The sequence below is a fragment of the Triturus cristatus genome, chromosome 4_2 (genome assembly GCF_964204655.1).
Source record: "Triturus cristatus chromosome 4_2, aTriCri1.1, whole genome shotgun sequence".
NCBI classification, from domain to species: Eukaryota; Metazoa; Chordata; class Amphibia; order Caudata; family Salamandridae; genus Triturus; species Triturus cristatus.
The window spans coordinates 259,744,958-259,771,673 of NC_140586.1; the positions used below are offsets into that span (position 1 = coordinate 259,744,958).

Below are 26,716 nucleotides of genomic sequence, written 5' to 3' on the forward strand. Positions count from 1 at the left end.
TCGCGATTCATGCAATCCAATCCTTTCTCTACTCTTTCTCGGTCATAGGCCATAGCCTTCTGAGTAACATTCTGTCCTGCCTTGGCTCTAGCTACTTTCTCTTCCCTTATTCACCGCTGTTTAGCCTCCTTCTGCCATGCAATTAGAGCATCGAACATGGCTTGCCTGCTCCGCCTAGAAAACAATTGTTCCTGTAGGAACGCAATTTTCTTTTCATCAAACGAACCAGTCTTGGGCCACCGTAATTCTTCATTACCCTTAGTATACTTATGCCACAGAGTGCAAAACAATAAAGGAGAGATTCCATGCTTGACATACATAAAATGGCTCGGACTGCCTTCCGGTGGGGCGGGTTGGCTCTCAGCTAACCTGGAGTCACTTGTGCGGCAGCAGCAGCCAAAACAATTCAATTTACTGAAACAGGACATTTTGGTTAGTTTTTAGACATGTACACATAAAACAACAATCAGACACAACATACAATCAATATCCGAGAACCAAGCCCGTCGACTCTGGTTCACGATCCAGGTTTCAAACTGCACGCGGGGATTCCGGTCACCCTCCTGGCTCACCACTAAGACCGACCCCTCTCCAACAAGGACTTGCCTCGTCGGGAGTATGGCCTGAGGCTACCCAGTCCAGGTCACAGGTCCTTCCACGTGCAATCCGTCTATATTCCTCCGGCGCGCTATTTCTAATCAATCCAATATTATCTGTACGTACTTCGGATCAGATCACTGTAATGCGAACCTAATCAAACCAGACACCACTCTCCGGTGCGTGTCTTCGAATCAACGAACCGCTGTCCAGCGCGAGCTTCAAACAAATGCAACCAGTGCTCAAGTCAAGACAAATGCATCGTTCTCAACGAATGCTCTTAAAATCGATCAAACAGCACACCGTCCTCGACGCGTGCTTCAACAAAACATAATGCACCGTTACAACGCGTGCGTCAAATCAAATCAAATCAATCTATACTCACCGGGTGCACCCAGATACGAATGTTCATTCTCCGCTGCCAACTCCTCCTGACCAACTTAGTCCATTTTCTGGGTTAAGCCCGTAGGACCCCGGTGAAGGGTGACTAGCAGCAGGGGACGTACCGAAAAGTCACGCAGGGTGGGAGAAATCCTCAGGCTCCTTCTCCCGTCGACCGGTCAGGACGCCCCCAATCCCACCACCCGAATACGGGGGGGGGGGGGTTTGACCCTGTCACGGGGTCCCTTCGTGGTCGCCAACTGTTGTGTTCAAATAATTATTCCAAGGGCCACACTTACCATTGACCCGCAATATCCATTAAATAAGGAGCAGTTGGCAACGTGGAAGGTTCAAACGTTTATTATCATCATAGATCTCTATATAGAGGAGCCTCGTCGATCCTCACCCATCAGGTGCGCCGAGGAAGACTGCTGGCTCCTTGACAGTAACACACTTTTATACATTTATCAGCACTGCATACAAAACCTTATATGTGGAAAAGTACCAGTTAGTCCTGGCGCCCCTAATGAGCTCATGCCTATTTCTAGTTTCGGTTACACATACAAAGGGTTACTATCTTTACAGAGAAGGTCGGAAGGGTGACTCCCTTCTCGTCCCAGGTCTGGAGGAATTCGCTTGATACTCCCTTTTAGCAGATGTGACCTTGCTTCTCAGCAACTCTGTCTGTCTCCTAATTATTACCGTGAAAAGGGAAGGCAGATGGTGTGTAAGAGGACCACGTGACTCCTAAGAGCAAGAGCCGTAATCCAAGATGGAGGCAGTTTGGTTCTCTGCCCTTTTGTCATGCTAAACGTAACGGGGATTTCGATCCTTCCAATGCACCGTGGCTAAGCATACCGTCATTAGATATACTGCGCTAATCATACCATAATGACCTGAATACCTCATTGAAAAGCCTCGCAGGGCCATGCAAGGCAACCTTGAGTGACTTGATAAATCTCACTTACGTTTGCGTCGCCTTGCGTCTCCTTGGGTGGCGCAAGGGCAACACAAATCCTTGATAAGTATTCCTCCAGTATCTAGTAGTTCTTTGTTCTAATAAAACAATTCCTTTCATTATAAGCCTCCAATTTTGAGAAGATTCATGGTCTTTTTCACCTTTCCATTTGACTCTGTAAAAGGTTCACATTTTTACTGATAGTGAAAATGTTGTCTAGATGTACAACAAGTTTTCACCATTTATTCTAAAGAAAAAAGGCAGGGGGGCATGGCCAAAATTGAGGAGGGACAGGGCACACCTTCTCACTGCTCCTTCCCCACCACCGTGAGCCCTGCTGTCCGCACACCCCGTAGACCGCACAGAGCCCCAGACGGCCTCCTTATGTTCGGGGACGTCCTGGGCACCTGAATAACCAGTAGAATTGTGTGAAGCATCCCCCAGTGCCCACATGAAAGGCCTGATCGCGCTGCAGCCGACCAATACAGTTAAGATGACAGTGGCCATGAGACGATGGAGAGTTGATGAGCCATAAAATCCTAGCGGCGCCTCCACAAGCTGCGTGACATAAGGATGTTGAAAGAGGGGGAGCTTTGAGGGGTGGAGCTTCATGCTGAGAACTGCCTGAGGCACCTCTGCCTTCTCCTGTTTCTTAAAAAAAAAAAGCTTACTGAGGCTGCTGCCAATGTCCTGGGGTCTTTTCACACCCCTTGAATCAATTAATCAATCAGGATTTGTAAATCGCAGCTAATCACCTGATAGGGTATCCAGGCGCTTGCAGGTCCCGGAGGCTTATTTGAACAGCCAGGTCATGAGGGCCATTAAGAATTCCAAAAGTGAGGTGATGGTCCGAAGGTGCGCGGGAGGCTATTCCAGGTTTTGCTGCAATGTGGGAGAACGAAAGTCTTCCACTTCTTCTTCGGTAGATGGGGGAGTATAGGCAGGTGAAAGGGAGACGGAGTATAGTCTTCACGATGGTTGGTGGAAGTTCAGGCCGTGGTTAATGTAGAAAGGTCCCTGATTGCGTAGAGCCTTGTGTGTGTGGGTCAGCAGCTTGAATTGACATCTTTTCTGTATCGGGAGCCAGTGGAGTTTCCTGAGGTGGGGTGTGAGGTGGGTTTGTCAGGGAATGCAGAGGATGAGACTGGCTGAGGCATTCAGTATGGTCTGATGTCTCTATAGGAGGTGTACAGTGATTCCTACGTACAGGCCATTGCTGTTGTCCAGTTGGCAGGTGATGAGGGCTTGTGTCACTGTGTGTCTCATGTGTAGGGGTAGCCACTTGAAGATCTTACGTAGCATGTGCAGAGTGAGGAAGCAAGTGGAGGAGATGTCGTAGATCTGTGATTTCATGGTGAGCTTGTTGTCAATGATGATTTGGAGGTTTCTGATGTGGTTGGAGGGAGTGGTTGCAGGTCCTAGGTCTGATGTTCACCAGGAATCATTCCATGTGTTGCTGCTATTGCCAAAAATCAATACTTCAGTCTTGTCTGTGTTCAGCTGCAGGCATTTGTTCTTCATCCAGTCGGCGACGTTTGTCATACATCTGTGGAAGTTGGTTCTGGTGGTGGTGGGGTCTTTAGTGAGTGAGTGGATGAGTTTGGTGTCTTCTGTGTAGGAAATAATGTTGAGACCATGCGATCTGAAGAGCGTGGGGCTGGGGAACACTGAAGGTGACCTTGCTGTGTTGAGAGGTGAAAGGTGGGAGGTGGATCCTCTGGAATCTTCCGGTGAGGAAGGAGGTGATCCATCTGAGGGGGTCCCCTTGGATGCTGATGTGGAGGAGTCTTTGGATCAGTGTGTGGTGGGATACCGTGTTTAAAGCTGCAGAGAGGTCGAGGAGGATCAAAGCTGCTGTTTCTCCTCGGTCGAGGTGGGTTCGGATGTCGTCGTTGGCTACAATCATGGCAAGTTTAGGTGCTGTGATTACGGCGGAAGCCGGATTGGGAGGCGTCGAGTAGCTAGTTCTGCTCCAGGTGTACATGATTTGATTGTATATAAGCTTTTACAGTACCTTCGCTGGGAATGGGAGCAGGGAGATTGGCTGGAAATTTTTTAGTTTGCTTGGGTCAGCGGAGGGTTTTTTGAGTACTGGTCTCACTTTGGTATGTTTGCAGGCACCGTGAAATGTTGTGGTTGTGGTAGAGATGTTGAGTATGGTGGTGAGTTCCTGACCAACACTTTGGTTTCCAAGGTTGAAGATGTGGTGCTAAAATGTGGGAGCTCCCGAGTGGATGGATTTTATGGTGAAGGTGGTGTCCTGGGTGGAGAAGATGTTCCAGGTGGTCAATGTGTGGTTTGTGTCATTACGGTGGTGGCATATCTATTAAGGAAGACCGTAGGTGTAGGTTGGAGCTTGAAGTTTCTGTATATGGTTGCAAACTTTTCATGGAAGAAGTGGGTGAGGTTGTAGCACAGCTCCTGTGAGGGTGTGACATTGTATTTGCTGGCAGCCAGGTTGGAGAGCTCCTTAACAGTGTTGAAAAGTTCATTGGTGTAGTTGGCGCTGGTTTTGATGCGTGCGGCAAGGGCCATCTTCTTTGTTGCCCTCAGCAGGTGGTGGTAGAGGTTGAGGGAGGCCTTGAAGGCAGCCCTATCGGAGGTGTCCTTGCTGGTGCGCCATCTACTCTCCAACAGTTTGCTGTCTTGTTTCGCTGTTCTGAGTTCTTGCCCTTAATAGACATTGGCTGCTTAGAGCCTCCAAAGATGAGTTGGAAACCCACTAAGTGAAGAGGTTTCTACCTCAGCTTACCTGTCAACGTGTGACATCAGCTCATTACTTGAAGGGAGCCAATATCATTTGACACAGAGTGCACTGTGTAAGTTGGCAGGTCACAATAAAGGAAAGGGAGTTGGAGGATAGGGAGGTAGGTTTTTTGCCTCCTGTTACAATATGTCTACCAAAAAGAATCCAAAGGGATCCTAATAAAACCTACCTAAGGTTATGTACACTACAATTAGTAGAGTCCTATGCTAGAAAAAACACTTGTTTTTCTAGAGTCCCCTCACTCACCTTGGGTTTCCCCAGGGTGACATGCTTCATCATAGGGGTCCTCCCAGGCATCTACTGTCTGGGGCGTGCTACAACTTGGCAGAATACGCAGGAGCACTTTTTATTTTATACTATGTGTAGTGATGTGCTGTGTGGGGTGAAAAGTGAAATAAAAACTACTAATTGTAGTGTACATAATCTTAGGTAGGTTTTATTAAGTTGGCAGGTCTACAATCCCAGCATGCAGTTTGACATACTTCGCATGTGCAAGATGCTTCCTAGTCGAGTGGGCCTGTGAACATTAAACCTTTGCATCAGCAAAGCCATATAATTTCACCAGCCTTCTGAGAAGTTTCCAAATTCAATGGTCTTTATGGACAATGGTTTTCCATTCACAGTAAATGTATTTGCTTCAAAACTATCTAAAGCATGGAAATATTGTTAATTGGTGTTAATTGAAAGCTATTTCAACAATAATATTAAAATGTCTTACATTTCATTATGGCAATAAGAGAGGTAGACAAATTTGACAAACCCATCCCAAATGCGAACAACTTGGATTTTTGATAGATAGGCAGTCCAAAATCTTAAGCATGTTTTTTACGCTCCTTATCATTTTCATATAGTTTGCAAATATTTCAGTTAACTATAAACATGTGTATTGTCAAAAGAAGACCATTAATGCAGCAAGACAACCTGAAACTATACAATACTTAGTGCTCTTCCTCTTGCTCAAGCTCTTTTGTACTGTGCTTGTATAGCACCCAATAATAACTGAGTCACCTCTGGGTGCTCTTACTGAACATAAGGCATTATGATTTGACAAGAATCATATAATTTGATCAAATGAGCAAGTGAGGCTTTAAAGCTAACTCCCTGGCTGAAATTTCTAACTTTGCTACAGCACCTCTTCTCCCTACTTTCCTTACATTTCTTACCTGGTGACATCAAAGGGAGAAATAAATTATCCTCGTGAGATTGGGAGAGACAAAGTAGCAAGGTCTTTGGACATGATTCCTTCTGCAAAGTATTTTGAAGAACACTCTATATTGTTTCTAACACAAGGCTGGCGGAATTATGCGATTTTGTGGCAGGGGTGTTTTATACATAATTATAGATTCACCGCATTTGCCACATAATCCATCATCTGGTGCATAATCTGCAGATTTTAAATAAACATTTTGTTTATAGCTCAAACCGATCAAAAGTTACTAAAAATATGTTGACAAGATTTGCCGCACAGTAAAAGGCCCTTCGTAAAGGTTGACTGGTTACCTTTCTGTTGCGTATTGCTGTATTTGGGTGCAAAACTGGTACTAATGGGGCGAAACCTTTGCCTAGATATTGTGAAGCCGTGTAATGCAAAATAATGAGGGAATACTATCACAAAATATGTCACATTTTGCTGCATAATTTGCGTTTTATTGCCGCATAATTTAGTCTGCCTTAATTTGTTCCTTGTCAGTTGCATAATTCCAGAGGCCCTGACATACATTCTATATATATCATATTAATGTCACTCATCTGTTCACATAAACTGTAAATGCCCTAGTGAGTTCATATAATGATAAACCAAAGGTCATTATTCACCAATATAGCTATCACATATTGTTGATAACATTTCCCATTTCCCACTGTTTTAAAATATTTCGAGCAACGACTATCCCCTTGGTCAGGTTTATATAATGTAGTACGTGCTTAGACTGACTAATTTGCGAAGTGCATCTTAAAACTCTGCGTATCTTCATGGTCCTAGAAAACAACCAAAGAGGAAAAATCACATTTATGGGCACTGGGGAATGAGAAGTCTATCAAAAAAGGCAGATCTTACGGGCTTTCCAAATGGGACAGATAACTTCTGATCTGTCGAAGAATCAATGCAAACCTAGGCCCTGATTTACATCTTGGCAGAGGGGAATACGTCATTATAAACGAGACAGATGTCTCGTCCAGCGTATTATGTTCCCATGAATGTCCTTTGGCGATCGTAATAGGGCTGGCAGGATAGCCATCACTTTTGTGACGGAGTATTCCATCTGCCGAGATCTAAAGAAAACACCTAGTCTGCGACTTGGGAGCCAGTAATGGTTAAGAGCGACCACCACACCATTCACGTTGAATCCTTCGCTGATCGAGGAGAAAGAGATTTCAAGATCTTAGTGATCTCTAAGAATGATACCGATACAAGTGCTCATCAAGCCTAACCCATTTTGCAAAAAATGTTCGGCCATGTGGAGAATGTGAAACTGGGCCCTTGATCTGACTGCAAGCCAATGCAACCTTTATCGGAGAGATGCTCAAACTTTCTCAGGCTGATGCTTGTGTGCATTACTTGGGTTTGCAGTAGCCTTTTAGAAGGTTGACATGCTTGGAGGCTCAGGTAAAGCTTGTTACAGCAGGTTAATCTTGACAAAATGCAACAGACAACAACCATAGCATGGCACTCCATTGACAGAAAAGGGGTCCCCTACCTTAGCAGAAAAAAACAAGCTCTCCACATTGCATTAGGTTACAGACTGAAGGACAGATTTTGGTTTACAATTCTGTCAATCACTTTACCTGGGAAACAGCCATTACAACGCAGCTGTTTCCACGCAGGGCCTTTACCACGCAGGCATTGTCATGCATACACTGTTACCACGCATAGCCTTCACCACGCATTTCTTTTTACAACGTACGTGGTGAGGGAATATACTGGTAATGGCAGTGCCTCACAAGAGGTGCCTCATCCTGTAAAGGTAAGGAGGATTGTTGACATAGGTGATTTTATTCTAAAGGAATTAGGGGATAGGGGACAGATTTAGGGTTTAAGGCGGGGGCCAGGTAGTTTTTAAAAGAGCTGGAGGCTAAGAGGGGGATGGGCAGGGTTCTAGATTTAGGGTTTAGGGAAAGGCCGGGTATTTTTAATAGGGCAGGTGTCACGCTGCGGTCTAGATTTAGGGCTTAGGCAAAGGTTAGGTAATTTTTCACAGGGCAGGGTCACGCTGGGGTCTAGATTTAAGGCTTAGGGAAGGATTGAGTCATTTTTAACAGAGATTGGGTCGTGCTGGGGTCTAGATTTAGGGTTTAGGGAAGAGTTTGGTAATATTTAAAAAAAAGTGGGGGGGGGGGGTGGGGGTCGCACAGGGGACTATATTTAGGGATTAGGGCAGGGGTCTGGAATTTTTTTTAAAGGGACGGGGTGGGGATGGCTCGGCAACTGGCTTGAGAACTGAGGGCAGGGGTTAGGGAAAACATTTATCACGCATAAGCCTTTACCATACATGCTTTACAACAAAATACATGGCAAAGACAGTTGCGTTGTAGAGCATGCGTGGTAAATTCATGCGTTGCAACAGAATGCGTTGCTCCATCATACAACCACTTTCACTTTAGCCTAGCTGCTGGTGCCAGGGGAATGCCCACACTGGGAGTCCACAATGTTTTCTGAATTGACTTTAACCCTTACACAGAAGAATTAATTCTGTTTTATCAGCTTTTAATTTGGAGAAAGTTGCAGTCAATCGTTTGTTGAATGGTCGACAGATACTCAAACTGGCTGCTGAGCTTGGGCCATTTGTATACCACATGATAACCACCTCAGCGTTGTATGCATACAATAGAACAGAACATAGATACAATCAAGATGAGTAGGGGTGAATATATATAGAAACCATGAAGTGTGATAGTGAGGAACCCTGATATACCCATGTTGAACTGAAAAGTTCTTTATTCAGAAAGAGAAGAGCAAAAACAATTGCAATCAACTTTCCAAAAAACAGAGGAACGCCTTCTAGATAATCAGATAGCCGCTTACCTACTAGCTTCTCCAAACGTTTACTCAAATAAGGAAACATGCTTATGGAACAATAGTTACTAATTTTGCCTGAATCCAGATGTGGTTATAGCACAGAAACGAATGCTCCTTCCATTTGGTATGATCTACCTCAAAGAGTATGGGGACATTGATCAGCTCAGTGGCCTTTTTCATAGGAGTAGAAGCCAAATATCTTTAATATTGACGTTGGACGAGGTCACCCTGGAAACTGTTAATGGCCACAAGTGGATCGTATGCGAGGATGATTTGGCTGTGACATATATAGCACCCCATTTATTGCTAGGGTTAAATCAGCTGATCTGGCTGGCTAGGTGGGTGACTCCTTCCTCCCTCACCTCACAGCTCCATGTGCATCCCTCCTGAAGCTCTGTGCTCAGTCGGAGAGGACGCCTATCCATTGGCGTCTCTTCCGCTAAGGTGGAGGAGCATCGCCCGCTGCTTTCAGCAGTGGAAATAAAGGAAAAATAAAAACAAGAATAACTTGTTGTTTGTATCATTTTATTTCTTCCTGCTGCGGTGTCTCTGCGGGGAGGGGCTGCCCTGCTCTTAGAGCAGGGGGGGGGAGTGGTGAGCACTCTGTAAGTACACAATGAAAGATTGGTCGGCCCTCTCGGGCCGGCCAGCGGCGTCACTATGGGGGTGCGGGGGGTGCGGACCGCACCGGGTGACACCCTCAAGGGGGGTGACACCAACAGGGCCCGTCAGGGGCCGGCTTTAGGGCGGTGCGACCGGGTGCTGGCTTCCTGGGGGTGCCGTGTTTGAAAGTTTATTAAGCCTTTGAAGCACCTGCTGCAGCGTTTCTTTCCGCCAGCAATTACCAGGCCTCACATAAATGTCAAGATAACTGGTGTGATTTATTATCTTCCTGGAGAGAGATCAGTGTTTTGTAAAGTTGAGGTTTTGACTTAGGTGAAGTTAGTGCAGAGGGTTAATATGCCTGCTGCAAAGAAAGTGTGCCAAGTAGATTACAGAGTGCAGATCAGCAGGTTACTGCTTTCAAAAGAGACATCCTTTTGTTACTTGCAATTTATAACTCCTAATATAGAATAGTGAACTATTAACTTTCATCATAGAACTGCATACACACCTCAAAATATACATTATTAGAACATTGATTAATGTTGCAAAAAGGGTTAATTTGGCTAGAAATAGATTCTTATTATTAAAGAAAACTCCCAACTATGCTGTTTCTTTTTCAACTCGGCGTTTGTGCTTCTCCACACCAAGCACTATACTGCCTACCAGTATGGATGACATGTGACTCCTACACTTTCAGTCCTTTGGTTTATGTATCATTTCCTATACACGGATTTACACACCTATGATTGATTGTCTCTGTGTAATGTGTGTGTGATGCAAAGTACTCGGACACCCTATACTGGTATGAGTGACGCTATATAACTAATTCAATGCATCTGAGAGAGTGTGGTTATGGTGACTTGGTCACTGTTAAAGGGTGCTAGTGAGAGAATCCGTGGTGGAGGTGGTCAATGGGGGGGGCGCCAACAAACATTGTCGCACAGGGCGCCACCAGCGCTAAAGCCGGCCCTGGGGCCCGTGTGCGCAGAGCAACCTAACCTTTTAGGAAGAGGACGTGCCTGTGCGCAGTGCACACTGTCTCCTCTCCTTTCTTTTATTTGCTTCCCTGTGAAATGAATCCAAAAAAGAAAATGACTTTTGCTGGAAATCAATGTCGTAGTTTTCTGAAATTTAATTCCAAAATGCAGCATCAGGAATAAAAGTTTAAAAATATGAAAAGTAAATAACTAAATAAAGTAAGACAGACTGGTAGCAAACTGTCCAGATTGATTTTTATTCACACCCAAACACATTAGCGCCACTTTTACAGAGTTTGCCAGTGAAGCGCTATTTTTGTTGTCTTGGCTTTGTTTTCCCTGGGCTTGGAGCTAGTGCACCAATCCTGGAGGTACTGCAATGTGAGGATTGAAAAACAAAATTTGTACTGCTGCTCTGTATTTAGGGATGTTGTATTTTTTTTTACCATACTGCTTACGTTTTGTAAGGATATAAACAATGGCCATTGAAATGGGTCCATTCAGGGCCCTGTTGTCATGTCCTTAACTTTTCAGGCAAAAGCACTCACTGATTTCTGAATAGTGAGTGTAAAAGCGTTAAGGTAACCATGTTGCTCCTGCTTACATTTCACATGGTTTGCAAAATGTTGCATTCCCTATGATTGTTTGCTTTTTCCAGGATGCTGTCACTTTTTTTTGTAGGCCACATATTGCTCTTGGCCAGTGCGTAATTTAAATTGAGCCGCATCCAGGTGTTTATAGCTGGCAACAATTGGGTTATAGTTGAAGGCAGTCTGAGTTTTTCTCAGTGGGGCAGTATGGTGTTCAGTGGGGGAGAGGATGTGGCACTATGGCCAGAGCTGCTGAATTTGGAACTGGGGAACCAGGTTCAGCCTTAATAACCAGTCCACCAGATGACTCTCCTGAGAGAGCACTATCTCATGCTAGACCTTAGATGGCTTCGCAAGACATTAGAAGCCCCGGTGTCGTAGCACCAGCAGGTGGACCCTAGCATGACAAGTGTAGGTTAACCTTCAAGGCTTGTCCACCACTATTCATACTGAAGTTCACCTCCAGTTTTGCGGCAGGCCTATGAAGCAGTACACCCTAGAACAGTGACCCTGTCACTGAGATCACAGGACCCTTGAGAAGGGCCAGCTCTAGGGCGGTGCAACCGGTGTGACCGCACCAGGTGCTCACTTTCGGTGGAGGCATCATTTTTGCAAGTCTATTATGGTTTTAAAAGCGCTTGCTGCCTCCTTCCTGGCCTCCAGTAATTTTCGGTAACAATAAAAATGTCATGATGACTCTGGTGATTAATGTTCTTCCTAGAGAGAGATCGGAATTTTGTCTAATGGAAGATTTGACTCATGGAAAGGTAGCTCAGAGGGTTAATGTACCTGCTGCAAAGAACATGTACCATGCAGATCACAAAGTGCACATAATGTAAATAGGCCAGTGGGCTACTGCTTTTGTCAGAGAGATCCTTTTGTTACTTGCAGTTTATAAGTTAAAATCCTAACATAGAACAGTGAGCTATTAACTGTCATCTACTCCGCAGTAACACAAGTCAAATTTATTATTAACTTTTGATACGTTTGAGCAACAAACAATTTATTAGTTTAAATGGTGAGATCATGCTGCAGATCTTGCATTATGAGGCAAATATGGCAGAGCTATTATTATTTAGAAAACATTTGCAAACTAGGATTTTTAGCCCTTCATGTTTGAACTGCTGTTTTGGTAATGGGAGAAGTGCTGATGACAGAAACTCCATGGCTCGGAGACAAATGGCTTGTGCTTCCACATTTTATTGTATTTGGGGACATTCTGTGATTAGAAGCATATCCCACTTTGTGAACACATTTTACTGTCAATAACTCATTATAACCTTAAATAATCATGTGTATCCATTGGTTGATAAAACTGGGCAGTGAAACCAAACAAATACAAAAAATTGGGATGTTTGCGCATTCTGGCCACACCTCTGGCTCTGCCCACTGATCCAATCCTTGGGTTATTCCCGCCCTTTGATTCTCCGCCCACAGTTCCCCTACTATTTTTCCCCCACTTCGACCACTGATATATCGTGTTGATGGATAGTGGGAACACCACACCAGTAAAAAGTACCATACCTATGATATTATAAATTCCAATAAACTGTTGACTAGCAGGTAGCCCACTGTACAACCTGATTAACGAATCATTATCACACTGTTGTTAACAGGCACATTTTGTAAATATAGGACCTACATATACAAACGTTACTAAGGATTCTGTATGGTCCCGTTATTTGCCAACTGTGTCCACTGGCGGACTCGGGGCGGAGGAGGTCCATGCGGTAAGTCGTGAGGGGGTGACACCATGGGTTACCCGCACCGGGTGACACCAACCCTAGTGACGCCACTGGGGCCGGCCAAACAGTCATCCGTACTTTGCATTATAGCCTGGGTGCAGAAAATGCCCAGGCTCCTCTTCTCTGGTTGAGCCGAGAACCACGACACTCAGAACAATCGCAAAGCTGCATTGCAGCGTTGTGATTGGTCAGGGGAGCCTGGATATGCTTCTGGTTTCTGACTGGGAAGACGGAGGAGAGATGCAGCAAAGAGGTACGTTTAAAAATATATATTTTTGACAACCCTCATCCCCCACGCCCCCGGGCCCCCACCCCCGTGCCGGCCACTACTGCGCCTATCCACTGATAGTAAAAGGTCTCCGATATATCTCCTGGGTGTCCGGGTAGCTCTATTCCCCTACAAGAACCTCCAAACCAATCTCAAGGCCTCAATTGGGCCTACCTGTTTCCATCCCATTCCCAGACTGGTAGACACTGAATGGTACAGTCTCGTTTCTCTTCGTTTTGAGACAGCATGTCTTTGCATGGGTAGATTGGATGTATTGAATACAGAAACTGGGTAGCTTGGCACAAATTCTTTGGGCGATGGAAGCTGAACTAGAAGGACTGAGAACGGCACACAGCTTCGAGCAATGGGCTTCCGAGTACGCAGAAAGCTGAACTTAGCAAACTTTGTGTCTCTTTCCTAATTTAGAAATTGTTCTTATAAATGTAGAGAACTGCAACTGAATATGTGTTCCTCCAGAATCACATGATGCTGAGCCGAGCCGAGGCTCGAACTTGGTTCCCAGCTCCAAAGTCGACAGCTCTGGCCCAGTGGCGTATCCCCTCCCCTAGCGGTCTCCTTCAGACTTGTTTAAGGGAGGGTTTGCAGACTCGTGCACCGCTGATCTGTAAGGCCCATTGCTGTTGCTCGAGCCCTGCTGCTTTGAGGCGGCGAAGAGCCGGTAACAGCCTGCTGCAGCACGTTGTTCTGCTCTCCCATTTCAGGACTACTACATACGGGTTGTGTCCCTAAATGCAGGTTTCTTCAAACAATGACAATCGATTATTGCAGGTTTGTGCAACGAAGCAGATAGGGCCTGCGCGCGCCACCTGGCTTTATTCAAAATTAAAGTTTATCCAGCCCAGGGTCCCTGGCAGGGCAGAGTGACAATGGGGTCCGTGCATCTAACCCCTAAAGTTCACCAAACATAGGCTCGAGGAGTCATAAACAGGGATCATTTAAGGGCAGGCAGGCACTCGGGCCAAGAGGCAGGTGGCGGAGCAGGGCATTGTGGGGATTCTTAAAGGGGCAGTAAAGATTATGAAGAGAATGAGAGCCACAATGAGGCCTCTACAAGTGGAGAGCATGCGATTACTCGTAGATAGGGGAGTAAACACTGTCGTGACCCGGAGGTGGTGTCAGGGAACTGAGGGGGGGTAGAAGAGTGTGGTACCCAGAGGACAGAGCTGCTGGGTGACTAAATAAATGCCAGCAGCTAGGGGAGGGAGATAGGGCAGGTCACTTTCTTTTTTTTAAAAGCTGGGTTCTGGGGGAGTGGTTAAAGTGAAAAGGTCCCAGCATTTAAAATATCTCTCCACCTCTGACGTCTATTCTAATGGGGATGACTCTCTGTCAGGATTCGCTCATTATGTGGCGCTATCTCTGTCGATGGGTCCAGAAACATATTCATCCATCCTGTATTTCTCCTTCCATCAGCCTTTTATCCATCCATTTCCCTCATGCATCAGTCCATTCACCCACATCCATGTCCATTCAATCATGCAAGCATCTCCATCAACCAGAATTATGTCGCTATCTAGGTATCTCTCCACCTATTACTCCATCATTTCATCCATCATTAGCAGCTAGAGCTCCATGTATACACGTATCGCTATCCAGCTATCTCTCCAGCCATTACTCCATCATTCCATCCATCATTAGCAGCCAGAGTTCCATGCATCCACCTATCGCTATCCAGGTATCTCTCCACCTATTGCTTCATCATTTCATCCATCATTAGCATTTAGAGCTCCATGCATACATGTATCGCTATCCAGCTATCTCTCCAGCCATTACTCCTTCATTCCATCCATCATTAATAGCCCATGTTCCATGCATCCACCTATCACTATTCAGGCATCTCTCCACCCATCACTCCATCATCCCATCCATCATTAGTAACCCGTGTTCCATGCATTTACCTATCGCTATCCAGGTATCTCTCCACCTATTACGCCATCATTTCATCCATCATTCGCAGCTAGAGCTCCATGTATACACGTATCGCTATCCAGCTATCTCTCCAGTCATTACTCCATCATTCCATCCATCATTAGCAGCCAGAGTTCCATGCATCCACCTATCGCTATCAAGGTATCTCTTCACCAATTACTTCTTCAACCCATCCATCATCAGCAGCCAGAGTTCCATGCATCCATGCGCCTTCCATTAATCCGTCTATCTATGCATCCATGTGTCCATGTCATGGCTCCTGACTGCAACATCATCCAGACATCCATATTCCTATTCTCTATGTATCTATCCATTCCTTTTGCATTATGGCGTCCACCCATGTTCCATCGATCATCAGCGTCAAGCCATGTATCCACCCAACTTCCATGCATCCATCTATCCATCCACGTACCAACCTCATCACTCCCTCTTTCGTCATTATCCAGTCATTTATCTTTTATGATCTATAAATCCATTTATCCACCCATTAGCATCATGTCATTCACCCATCACTCTATCCATCCTCTGCATTCCTTCTGGCTATCTATTAATTCCTTAGCCCATGCATCATGTCCCTATTCATTCTTCCATGTACCATCACTGCAAAGCTCATCAGCATACATTCTTCTATGTACTATCTAATCATTCTACTATCTAAACTTTCCTCCGCCCACCAACCCATGCATCCATGTCTCCATCCATTGATGCATCCATTGCCAGTCTCGTAAACCATCCCTATCACTCAGTTTTCTATCTTTCTCTACATATCTCTCCATACATTAATCCACCATTCTATCTATTTATTCTTCTATCTAAGCATCCTTCCACCCATGAACCCATGCATCCAACCCCTGGCAGTCCTGTCCCACCATTATCCAGACTTCTTTCTAACTATCGGTCCACCCACCATCTCTCAATCCATCCACCCGTCCATCTATGAATCCACTCTCAACCATTTCTCTATCCATCTATGCATTCATCTGTCCATCTATGCAGTCATCTTTTCTTCAGTCAATGCACTTCTAGGCTACCATCTATCTGTCCAATCATTCATCCAGCTCCGTCTTTCCATCATCATCTGCTCTTCATATCCCCTATCCAACTACTACTTCATCTTGAAGAAAAATTTAAAATATAAATATTTTGGATGGCAAAGGGTGAAGGACTAGTTGCACACATATAAATGGTTTCAAAAGTCATGGTGCATGGATACAAAGATATATATATATTTTTTTTTTACTAATTCATGGGAATTACATTGCTCCTGTGAAATTCAATGTGCAGTCAATGGGTTTAGGCAATAGTTGCTCTACTTAAAATGTAAAATGTCACTGTAGCTAACCTCTGCATTGTCTTAGAAGAACTGCACCTCAGCTCCAATATGGGGCCCACAGCCTGAGGGCAAATTGAACCCTGATAATTCCTCTATTGTACTACCCCAAAACAGTCATAGGGGTCCTTTTTCCTAGTTTGAACAAGATCCCATGGCATCCTTGCTAAACTTTGGTGAAAGAGTCTGTTTCCTTTGATTCCTTTTTCGAAGTTGAGCAGGTACAGGAAGCGGCAATGTCTCTCCTACCTTCCCCAAACAACAGTGTGAATATAATACATCCTCCTGCATTTATGATTTGTGCCCTCGGGTGCTCCTTAGAGTGATTGAAGTGGGCAGAGAAATGTGTGAATGCCCTAGTCAGGGCATAAGCTGAGGATGCCCTCAGTGTGCTCCCCCCTCATACACACACACACACACACTGCCAGGAGGCAACAAGTGCTTTTCACTTCAGCACATTAGATTATAGCATTGCATTTACATCTCCTAAAAATAATAGTTTTTATTAAACACACAATATCCCCATCTTCAATGCCCTGACAACATCATCGTGAGTCAACCAACAGATATCAGTCTATTAAGGCCACAATATTTATAGCCAATATTATGTTCTAATTAGATAGATAGCTTAAACTATATCTAAATTCAGTGAAAAAAACAAAGGTTGCAGGGAAGTTATAGTTAGGAAACAGAATATTAAAAAACTTAGAAATTCACTAAAAAGCCAAAGGTTACAGGGACGTTATAATTAGGTTCAGATTTTACATACACAAAACCATAACAATTCAGTTGTTATAGTTAGAGCAATCTCAAGTAAGTATAACTCATGCCTAGCCATGCACAGTATTCTCATCAATAATTTTACAACAAATGTTGCAGTGATATTATCAAGGATGTCATAGAAGATGTAATGAGTGATATAATATGTGGAGCAAATAGCAGTGCATAGTGAGGGCATGAGTTATAGTTACCTTAGGGCCCAAGTTATAGTTATTTGAAATAACTATAACTGCTGAATGTCTATGGTTTTGAGTGTGTAAAATCTGAAACTAACTATAACGTCCCTGTAACCTTTGGCTTTTTAGGGAATTTCTAAGTTTTTTAAAAATTCTGTTTCCCAACTATACCTTTCCTGCAACCTTTGTTTTTTTCAGTGAATTTAGATATATTTTAAGTTGTTTGTATAATTAGAACATAATATTGGCCATATAAATTGCGCCCTTAAAAGACGGACATCTGTTGGTTGACTCATGATGATGTTTTCAGGGCACGGGAGATAGGAAAAATGTGTGTTTAGTAAAAACTTATTTTTAGGAGCTGTAAATGCAATGCTATAAACGTCCCTATAATCTTTGGGTTTTTTGTGAATTCCTAAGGATTTTTTTATTCTGTTTCCTAACTATAACGTCTCTGTAACCTTTGTTTTTCAGTGAATTTCTAGGGCTTTTTTTAATGTAAAGTAATATTAAATTACCATACATTAATCGAATTGCCGCAGTGCACGGCCGGGCCCTGCAGCCAACCCCGAAAGACAGCTAAATCGGAAGGGCACATAGCCCCCCTCCATGTGCCAAGTTTGGCCCTGGGGACTCATCCACTAGGGTCTGGTACATTTTGGGGGAGAGGGCCACTGTCCCCCTCCCTGGTCCGTTTTGCCCTAGGGACCCCATCCCCAGGTGCCCGCCGCTGTAATTATAGGGGAAGGACGCACACAGCCACCCTCCCCAGGACGATTTTGAACCCAGGGAACCCAACTCCTGGGGCCCAGCCACATTGTAAATGAGTAGGGGGGCACCCCTCCTCCCCAGGCTGATTTTGGGCCCTGGGGACTCCAACCTCTGGGGCCCAACCAATTATTAAATGGGAAGACATGCAGCCCCACTTCCTAGGGTGGTTTCAGCCCAAGGACACCATTCCATGGGACCCGACAAATGATAAATGAGAGAGGGGCATGCAGGCCCCCTCCCGGGCCGATTTCAGACCCATTGACCCCCATCCTTCAGGGCCCAGCCAATAAAGGGTGGGTGCCCTGCTGCCCACCCCGGGCACACATCATCTCCGTGTTGGGGGTTGCGGGGAGCCCCAAGGCTTCTGCAGCCCCAGCCAGCTCCCCACCTCGGGCAGTAGCCGGCATTGATCCTGCCCACAGGTCACAGTTGGAAATTCTGCTACCTGGCTGAGTCCCAAGTCCCAGGATAGCCTCCAAAACCTCCTGGTTGAAGTGGTGACAGTCAGTCAGATCTCACCCAGAGACCTGCTGGATCAGCGGAGGCTCCGCGTCCCTAGTAATACACAAATCTTTTTTCTTTAATAACTTCAAAACTACTGAATGCATTTACACCAAATTACAAAAAAAGGGTCTTTCTGGGCCAAGAGCTAACTTTCTGACAAATTTGGTGTGATTACGTTCAGCGGTTCGGTCTGTAGTCGTGCCTAAAATCCCGAAGGGAAATTGTATTGGAAAAACGCATTTTGGACTCCACATTTTCTCCGCCCCCTCTTGACAAATCAGCCTGAAACTTTCCAGAAAGCAGCTGAAGAGATTGGCGTACTAATTTTGAACGTTTTGTGAAAATTCATGAAACAGCACCAAAGTCATTTGCAAAACAAAATACGATTTGGCAATGGAAACTAGGTCCTAACTTGAACTACCTACAGGCAGCCACCTGTAGGTAATGAGGTTTTTATATAGTAAATATTCTGAACTGAATTTTTTTAAGGTCCTGTCAGAGTTGATGCTCAATCAAAATGAGCTGACATATAACAATGTCTCAAAGGGAATCAATAAATGGATGCATTTGAAGACATAACTTAATTATAATACTCATTAAATGATAACAAGAATAGTCTCAATAATTTAATTTACAGCTGTAGGACCTAGTTGCTGTAACGCAGCGATTTGATTGGCCAGGGTAGCCTGTGTGCTTCCTGGTTCCTGCGTCAGAGGAGAGGCAGCGGCTGATGACAGCGACCAGCAGGTAAGTTTTCCTTTTTCTTTTCCTAACTCCCCAACCTTACCCCGCCACCGTTCCCTACCAGCCGCCACTGCCACTACCTCTAACATCACTACAACTTCAACCACAACCTCCACCACCATTGTTATCACTGCAATCTCTGCTTTTATCTCTATCTGCACCATGTCCACTGTCCTCTTCGGACCACTACCCTTTTGTATTACGGTCAGGCGCCATTCAGCTGAAAGAGTGCAAGTGAAGGGGGGGAGAAGGGCGGGTGAGACAGTGAGATTGAGAGGGAGCTGGAAAGAGATTGGGAGATGGGTGAGCGAGGGAGAGAACAAAAGAAAGAAAGAAAGATAGATAGATAGATAGATAGATAGATAGATAGATAGATAGATAGATAGATAGATAGATAGATAGATAGATAGATAGATAGATAGATAGATAGATAGATAGATAGATAGATAGATAGATAGATAGATAGATAGATAGATAGATAGATAGATAGATAGATAGATAGATAGATAGATAGTTTGAACACAAGTTGGTCGCACACTGCTCGTCACACCAGCAAGTTGCCATACTTTTTTCTTTTTACACATCGTGGCATAGGCGTACCCGCCGTCGCCACTACATTCACCACAGTCCTTTGGGGCAACTTGCTGGTGTGACGAGCAGTGTGCGACCAACTTGTGTTCAAATTGTTACGGCTCCCGTGAGCTATCGGGCTGACGAGCCCTGGTTCTGCACCTGCGCGCCATGAGAGGTATTTGACCTGTTTTAATTACATTTTGGCAGTCCACTCGGCACCCCTTTACATTGTCCTGCTCCCTGCTGACGAGAGGCAACTACCTCGAAACACGTGTCCAGGGATGGCTAAATGCAACACATACTTTTTTCTTTTTACACATCGTGGCATAGGCGTACCCGCCGTCGCCACTACATTCACCACAGTCCTTTGGGGCAACTTGCTGGTGTGACGAGCAGTGTGCGACCAACTTGTGTTCAAATTGTTACGGCTCCCGTGAGCTATCGGGCTGACGAGCCCTGGTTCTGCACCTGCGCGCCATGAGAGGTATTTGACCTGTTTTAATTACATTTTGGCAGTCCACTCGGCACCCCTTTACATTGTCCTGCTCCCTGCTGACGAGAGGCAACTACCTCGAAACACGTGTCCAGGGATGGCTAAATGAAACACATACTTTTTTCTTTTTACACATCGTGGCATAGGCGTACCCGCCGTCGCCACTACATTCACCACAGTCCTTTGGGGCAACTTGCTGGTGTGGCGAGCAGTGTGCGACCAACTTGTGTTTAGATAGATAGATAGATAGATAGATAGATAGATAGATAGATAGATAGATAGATAGATAGATAGATAGATAGATAGATAGATAGATAGATAGATAGATAGATAGATAGATAGATAGATAGATAGATAGATAGATAGATAGATAGATAGCCATTAGAGAGAAAGGTGACCGAACCAGAAAGATAAGGAGAGGGAGAGGTGAGGGTGGAGAGAGAGTTGATGTGTAGGAGAGGGGAGAGAGTGAGACAAGACAGATATCAGCAGAGTGTGAGAGGAGAGGGAGAAGGAGGAGAAATGAATGATGAGTGGGGAGAAAGCTGAAGAAGTGGGAGACATGATGACGGGTAAAGGGAGATGAGCGAGATTGGGAGAGGTAAAGGGAGACGGGAGAGGGGAAGCAAGAGATAGAACAAGACAACTAGAGAGGCGTAGAGGAGAGAGCAAATAGAGAGACGGGGGAGGCAATAATTTGGGAAAGGAGAAGAGAGAGAGGGGTCTGAGAGAGGCTGGGAGCAGGGAGAGAGATCGGGAATGGGAAACAGAAAGAGGCGAGGGAAGTGAGCCCAGGAAGATTGGGAGAGGGAGAAAAGGTGGCATATTAGTAGAGGGAAAGAGATTGAGCCTGGGAGAGGGGGTGGATGAGGAAGGGGGAGATGGAGAAAAGAAAGGAGAGAGGCAGGAAAGGAGGTGGGAGAAGTGCCAGAGAGGAATATTGGGAGATGCGGGGGGAGAGAGAATAAGGAGGAGGGAGAGAGTGACGCTATGGTGCCCTTATATCTCGCACTATACAAACTTGGAGCATTATCCAAATGACGGCACTCATTTCAGCGACCCCGTAAAGGCGAGAGCCTGATTGGCCCGCCTGGAATTCCGTCTTGTCACTGCCAGGTGAAGTGCAGGTCAGCTGCCTAGATGCTCATTCTACTGGGAGGCCTCTGAGAGTGAAAAAAAAGAATAACAAAAAATGAGGAAAATTGAAAATAAAATTGTGAGAACTAAATAAATAATAGTGAAAATGAGTGGAGGTGGAATAATAATAGTGAAGTTAGGAAAAAGGAACGAAAACGAAATAAGTGAAGAAAAAAGAGCTGTAATCAACAAAGGGAAAGAAATAAACGAAACAACGAATATAAGAACGAAGGGAGCAAAAAATGAAGTAAAAATGCAACGTAGAGGTAAGTGTTTACAAATAAGCAACAGCGTGGTCGATTTAGTTTTCCAGATTAAATTTTCTGGCAGTGTCTCAAAAGATGCACAAAATAAAATAAAATACCGTTTACAGAGAATAACTCGCAATACCTTGAGTACTTACAAAGTTATCACCGTGATCTGGGTACAAAGGTGTGGCGAGTGAACAGGGTTGAATGCCTCGCATATTGGGAGGGGCTATTTCCGTGAATTGAGCGCCATCCTCACCTCTCCGATGTAAAATGGTTTAAAATCTTACCTAATGGTCTTGGCAGGGCATCTGCTCAAGCGGGAAGGACACGGGAACGATAAATACTGGAGGCTTAAAATTAGCGAATATAATATCCGCGTTGTTACTACAGAAGGATCGTACAAACAACTCTCTTAACATGGGCGGAGAAGTGCACATTTGTATTAAATGCGAGAAAGATAAAAGGCGGAGGCGAGATGAGTCGCGCCTTTTCTGAAGCCGGGGCGCAAGGGAAGGCCGTAAGGGCCACTCCATCTAGTCATTTAACGACAAACTGCATATGGTGAAACAGCCCCCGAAAATTCATCTTTTCAATTTCTACGTCGGTTCCAAAACTCTTTATTTATAACAAAAAAAGGCGGCATGATTTTGTAAAAAGGTGTGAATAAGAGACGAACTTTGAAATGCACACGCAAAAAGGAGTATACTTATTTTTAATTTTTCGATATATATATACATATATATATATATATATATATATATATATATATATATATATATATATATATATATATATATATCGAAAAAGTGGTCTTCAGCAGGTGTCAGTGAGGTGTATGTAGCAGGTGACTAGCTCCTGTGTTGTCGGTAATTTATGCACACAGGCGTGGAGGTGCGGGTCTAAAGTGTTTAAAATGTATGGCCGGAGTTCAAAATGTAGTTAACCCTGGAAAGAGACTGATGTTATGCTCACGTAAAAAACAAACCTGAGAAGCAAAGAGTGAGAAACAAAGGTTCTTGTGGGTGATTTCTCGTTGCTGTTGGTAAGTGAACATCTTGACCCCGGTGCAGTGGTGCTATGCGGCAAGGATGGTGCTGCGGGGAAGTGTACCCGCACAGGGCGCAGAAACACTAGGCTACACGTCCCCACCCTTCCACTCACCTATGGGCACCGTACATTCCGCTTCTATCGGCACTATTGGCATATGCGTGCTAAACCAGTAGCTCCTCGTTATGCCACACACCTCTGTGTGCTATATACCCAGCTCCTTAGAGTGTGTTTGTCCTCTGCCACTCGCTAGCGCCTAACTCTGCCACTTGCTTCTGGGGGCTCTTCATCGACTCTTCGCTTTGAGTTTTGCCCCATGTCCTCATCCAGTCATTCGCCTCCATTTTCTATGCCCCTAGCTCATCGCTCTATAAACCACCTATGCTTGCTACCCCACCAGGTCCTCACTCTGTCATTCATCCGTGATATTTACCTCACTGCCCACTCACTCCTGGAAGCCACGGCTCCAGCTCTTCTGCCATCCCCGCTCTCTGTGTTTTCACTTCTAGCGCCTCGTTCCTCACCATCCCCTCTTGGTGCTGTATCTCTAGCTCTTCGTTGAGCTCTAAGACCGGCTAACCCGCCACTCACTCATCTGTGCTAGTCCTCAATTTCCTCTGCAGTCACACCTGTGTGCGCACACTTCCAGCTCCCCTTGATGTGGCAGCAGAACTCTAGGCACTTTAGAACCGGTTTCCCTGCCACTGATTCCTTTGATATATAACGGCAGCTCCCCGGCCATTCGAATCTATGCGCTATAACAGCAGCTCGACTTTTATCTGTGCACTGCAACACGAGCTCCTCTGTCGCCCATGTCTGGGCGCTATTTTACCATACTTCTCGTTTCTTATTCTGTCACTTAGCTTCTTCTTTATGATTCCAGTTCCTCACGTGCCACTCTCGTCAGGGCGCTATAACACCGCCGATGGGCGGTATAATACCTGCTCCTCTGTCATTCACATATGGGAGCTATACCACTATCACCTCTACTAGTCATATCGGACTCGGAGCGCATTAGCTCCAATACCTCTGGCTCTAACATGTGGGAGCTATAAACCCGGCTCCTCTGCTGATCGACGCTGAGTGCTGTAACATGTTACTTTACTGGTCACCTCTAGGCGCTATTACAGCAGCCTCTCTACCACACACCAATGGGCGCTAATAAAAGCCAGCTCGTCAATGTGCAGATTAATGTATGTGCTGTGCCTCACTATGGCCCTTTCTTGTGCATTGCACTCCACTACAACCCATGCACTCGCTCGCCCTGGGTTCTTCTCCTTTCCACTTTTAATCCCATTGGGCACACGCGGTCATGCCGTCCCATTATTGTAGAGTAGTATTTCCTCTTTATTCTAGACACAGTGCCTCCTCTCTCGCCGGTGGGGCGGTGAGGCTGGCGGAGTGTGTGCATCAAGGAGCGGGGGTTCAATGGAGCCCCCTGGGCCGCTGACGTCACGTGCAGGCTGCCAATCAGCGCGCAGCAGCCCCGGCGCGGCTGGAATGGTCCCGGCCGGGCTAGAGCCCTGTGCTCTGAGCGCGGAGGGCTGGCAGGGAGGGCAGGAGGGCGGGCCAGGGCTGCGGATCGAGGCACGGAGCTCCGAGGGAGTGGGAGCTGGGCAGGGAGAGCCACGGGCGGCCGGGCGAGGAGAGGAGCCGGGTGCCCACCAGAGGAGGGGACAACGGGAGGACCTGTGAGTACAGCAACAAGGGGTTCGCCCGTGGGGGCTCGGTGCCAGGGTCTGTCACTCAGTGGTCCCGCGCGCATAACTTTCCATGGGTATGGGGGGCTCATTGGCGAACCCTTTCACAGGGCTGGGATGCGCTGCCACCTATCTTTATGCCATTCTCCGTGTCAGGGTGTGGGCTCCTCAGCCTCCAACGCCCACCTCAGACTTGTACCCGGGGGTCGAGCGGTGCTGAGCTATCACCCTTTCTCCCATATATCACACCGTTCTTTAATCCCTCCCGCCACTCGCACCCACACTCATCTGTACTAATGGGAGGTTTTAGCTCTCCAACTGTTCTGAGGTGCATTAATGCCTTCCCTGTGCATATCTGAATGCCAGGAAACAGTCCTACCCCGCTTTACAAAGATTAAGGCAGGCATGCCCGCCCTGGGGACTCACTTTGCGTGTGAGTGGTGGCCACTGACTGGCACTGTTTTTCTCAATGTCGCTCTAAAATGCTGACCCTTACCGTGGCTCCTGTTATCTTCCAATAATGCCGCTCTGGAATAAAGCACAGGATGTATATCTGCAGATAGGTTTTGTTGATAGTTTTGCCGCTGCGTGTCTACAATATCCCTCTGGCTAGGATGATGTAGTTTATGTCTGGTGGATGGTTGTTGGTGATGTTTGGTCTCTTAACCTCCATTAATGCCCGCTCTTGCTACAGTGACTTTGTTTCTGGTGGATAGTTTATTGACATGTGTGCCATTATCTTGTGTGTGTTTTAGTATCTTGAATAATGCCCGCTCTCTCACTCTGGGTGCTGTCATTTCTGTCTGGTCGAGTCCGTTAATTTATTTGTGGCAGTGTCAGTAATGCCCGCTCTGGCTCGGCTGCTGTTATTTGCATCTGGTAGATCGTGTTAATGTTTGGAGCACTACGTTGCGATAATGCCCGCTGTGTGTGTGACGATATTGGTGTCAGCTGGTGCGCGAAGTTCTTGATGGTCGTGAGTCGGTCTACCTTTGATGCTCGCTGTAGTTGTAACGAAGGTGCTTGTAGTTGGTGAAATGGAGTTTGAAGCTCGCTGTGCCCTTGTTTATTGACTGTGCCAACCATGTGGTAGTATAGACGACAGCTGTGGAGTTTGGTACGGGAGTGTGTGTGTGTGTGTGCCTGCTCGGCTTGTGTTAGTAACCCCCACCCAAAGAATGCCCACATTGAGGGCAATGGATGGGCTGTTTACCGGTTTTTCAATGCCCCCTCCAACCACTTTAGCTGGGGTTAGGTCTTGGCACGGAGTGCGGCTTGTCTCTGCCCTGTTGTCTCACCCATACTAACACCCCCAATGTTTTGAGTTTGGTGAAGGACAGTGCGTGGCCTCTCCCCGTGCCCCTCTTCGATGTTGTCCTGTGCACACGAGGCTCACCTTTGCCCTCTCCAGTAATGCCTGATTTGTTTGTGGTTGGTGGGCAGGGTTTTTTTTTCCAGGTATAGAGAGTTTGGAGAGAGTTTTTGCTTGGGGTTGCGTGGGGCGCTTTAGATGGTCGACTTCGTAAGAGAGACAGCCGGTGTCAGATGTCATGCATAGGTTTATCTGCACCCCCCCCCCCCCCCCTCGCTCCGACCCCGGTGTCTTATGCTGGTGGAATGTAACTGTTCCCTCTTTGGCTATTTTGGGTACGGGCGTCTATGCGCCACCGTCTCATTAATGCAGCCTCATTCTCCTGAATTGTTCGTTGTGGTTGGCAGTTTTCAGAGTGTATTTATGGCCCCGTAATGGCTGCCACGCGGGTTAAATTATGTTTGCACGCTGGGCACTGTGTATGCGGATTCCCTGTGGCCCCAAATAAAAATACCTTTTCTGTCGCAGTTACGTTTCTGGTCTAGACGTTATTTTATGACATGGGACTGTGCATAGCGTCTTTAAGTAATCGTATACTGCCATAGCGCTTTCCAGCGCTTGATCTAACTATACTACTAGGTGTGTGTATCGGTGTGCGCTCGAGCTGTGCGCCTTACCGCCCATGCTGAGTGTGCATCTGTTTTGTGTACTGTTTGATTATGTTATTATTTTCGCCGGGCGTTCTTCATTGTATCTGTCACTGTTTCCGCGGGTGGTAGGTGGTGTTCCAGATTATTGCACGGCACTTACTGACAACCAAATAACCTGTCTCTTTAACTCCATTATTTATATATATATATGTGAGAGTTAGTTTGTTAGTTTTATGGCCAACTTTTTCTTTCATTCTACCTATGGCAGCCTAATTGTGCATAGGCTGTGGTGTCGAGTTGGTTAATTTCTTGTGCCAAATCTGCCACCACCTCGCCCCCACCCTTTCCCCAACCCCCACACACGTCAGCAGCCCCAGCGGCGACGTCCGTATTT

The 26,716-nt window shown here is 45.9% G+C and overlaps 1 protein-coding gene across 5 annotated transcripts in view; it reads left to right on the forward strand.

The window, feature by feature from the left end:
- NR5A2 (nuclear receptor subfamily 5 group A member 2) overlaps positions 1-26,716 on the forward strand; it is a 325,502-nt gene that overhangs the window by 71,063 nt on the left and 227,723 nt on the right. Inside the window, exon 1 of one of the 5 annotated variants that reach the window (XM_085601458.1) lies at positions 24,021-24,351. The exons of the other annotated variants lie outside the window; for them this stretch is intronic. The gene's annotated coding sequence lies outside the window, so the exon portion shown is untranslated. Of the gene's footprint in view, positions 1-24,020; positions 24,352-26,716 lie in introns of those variants that run through there. 5 annotated transcript variants of the gene reach the window in all.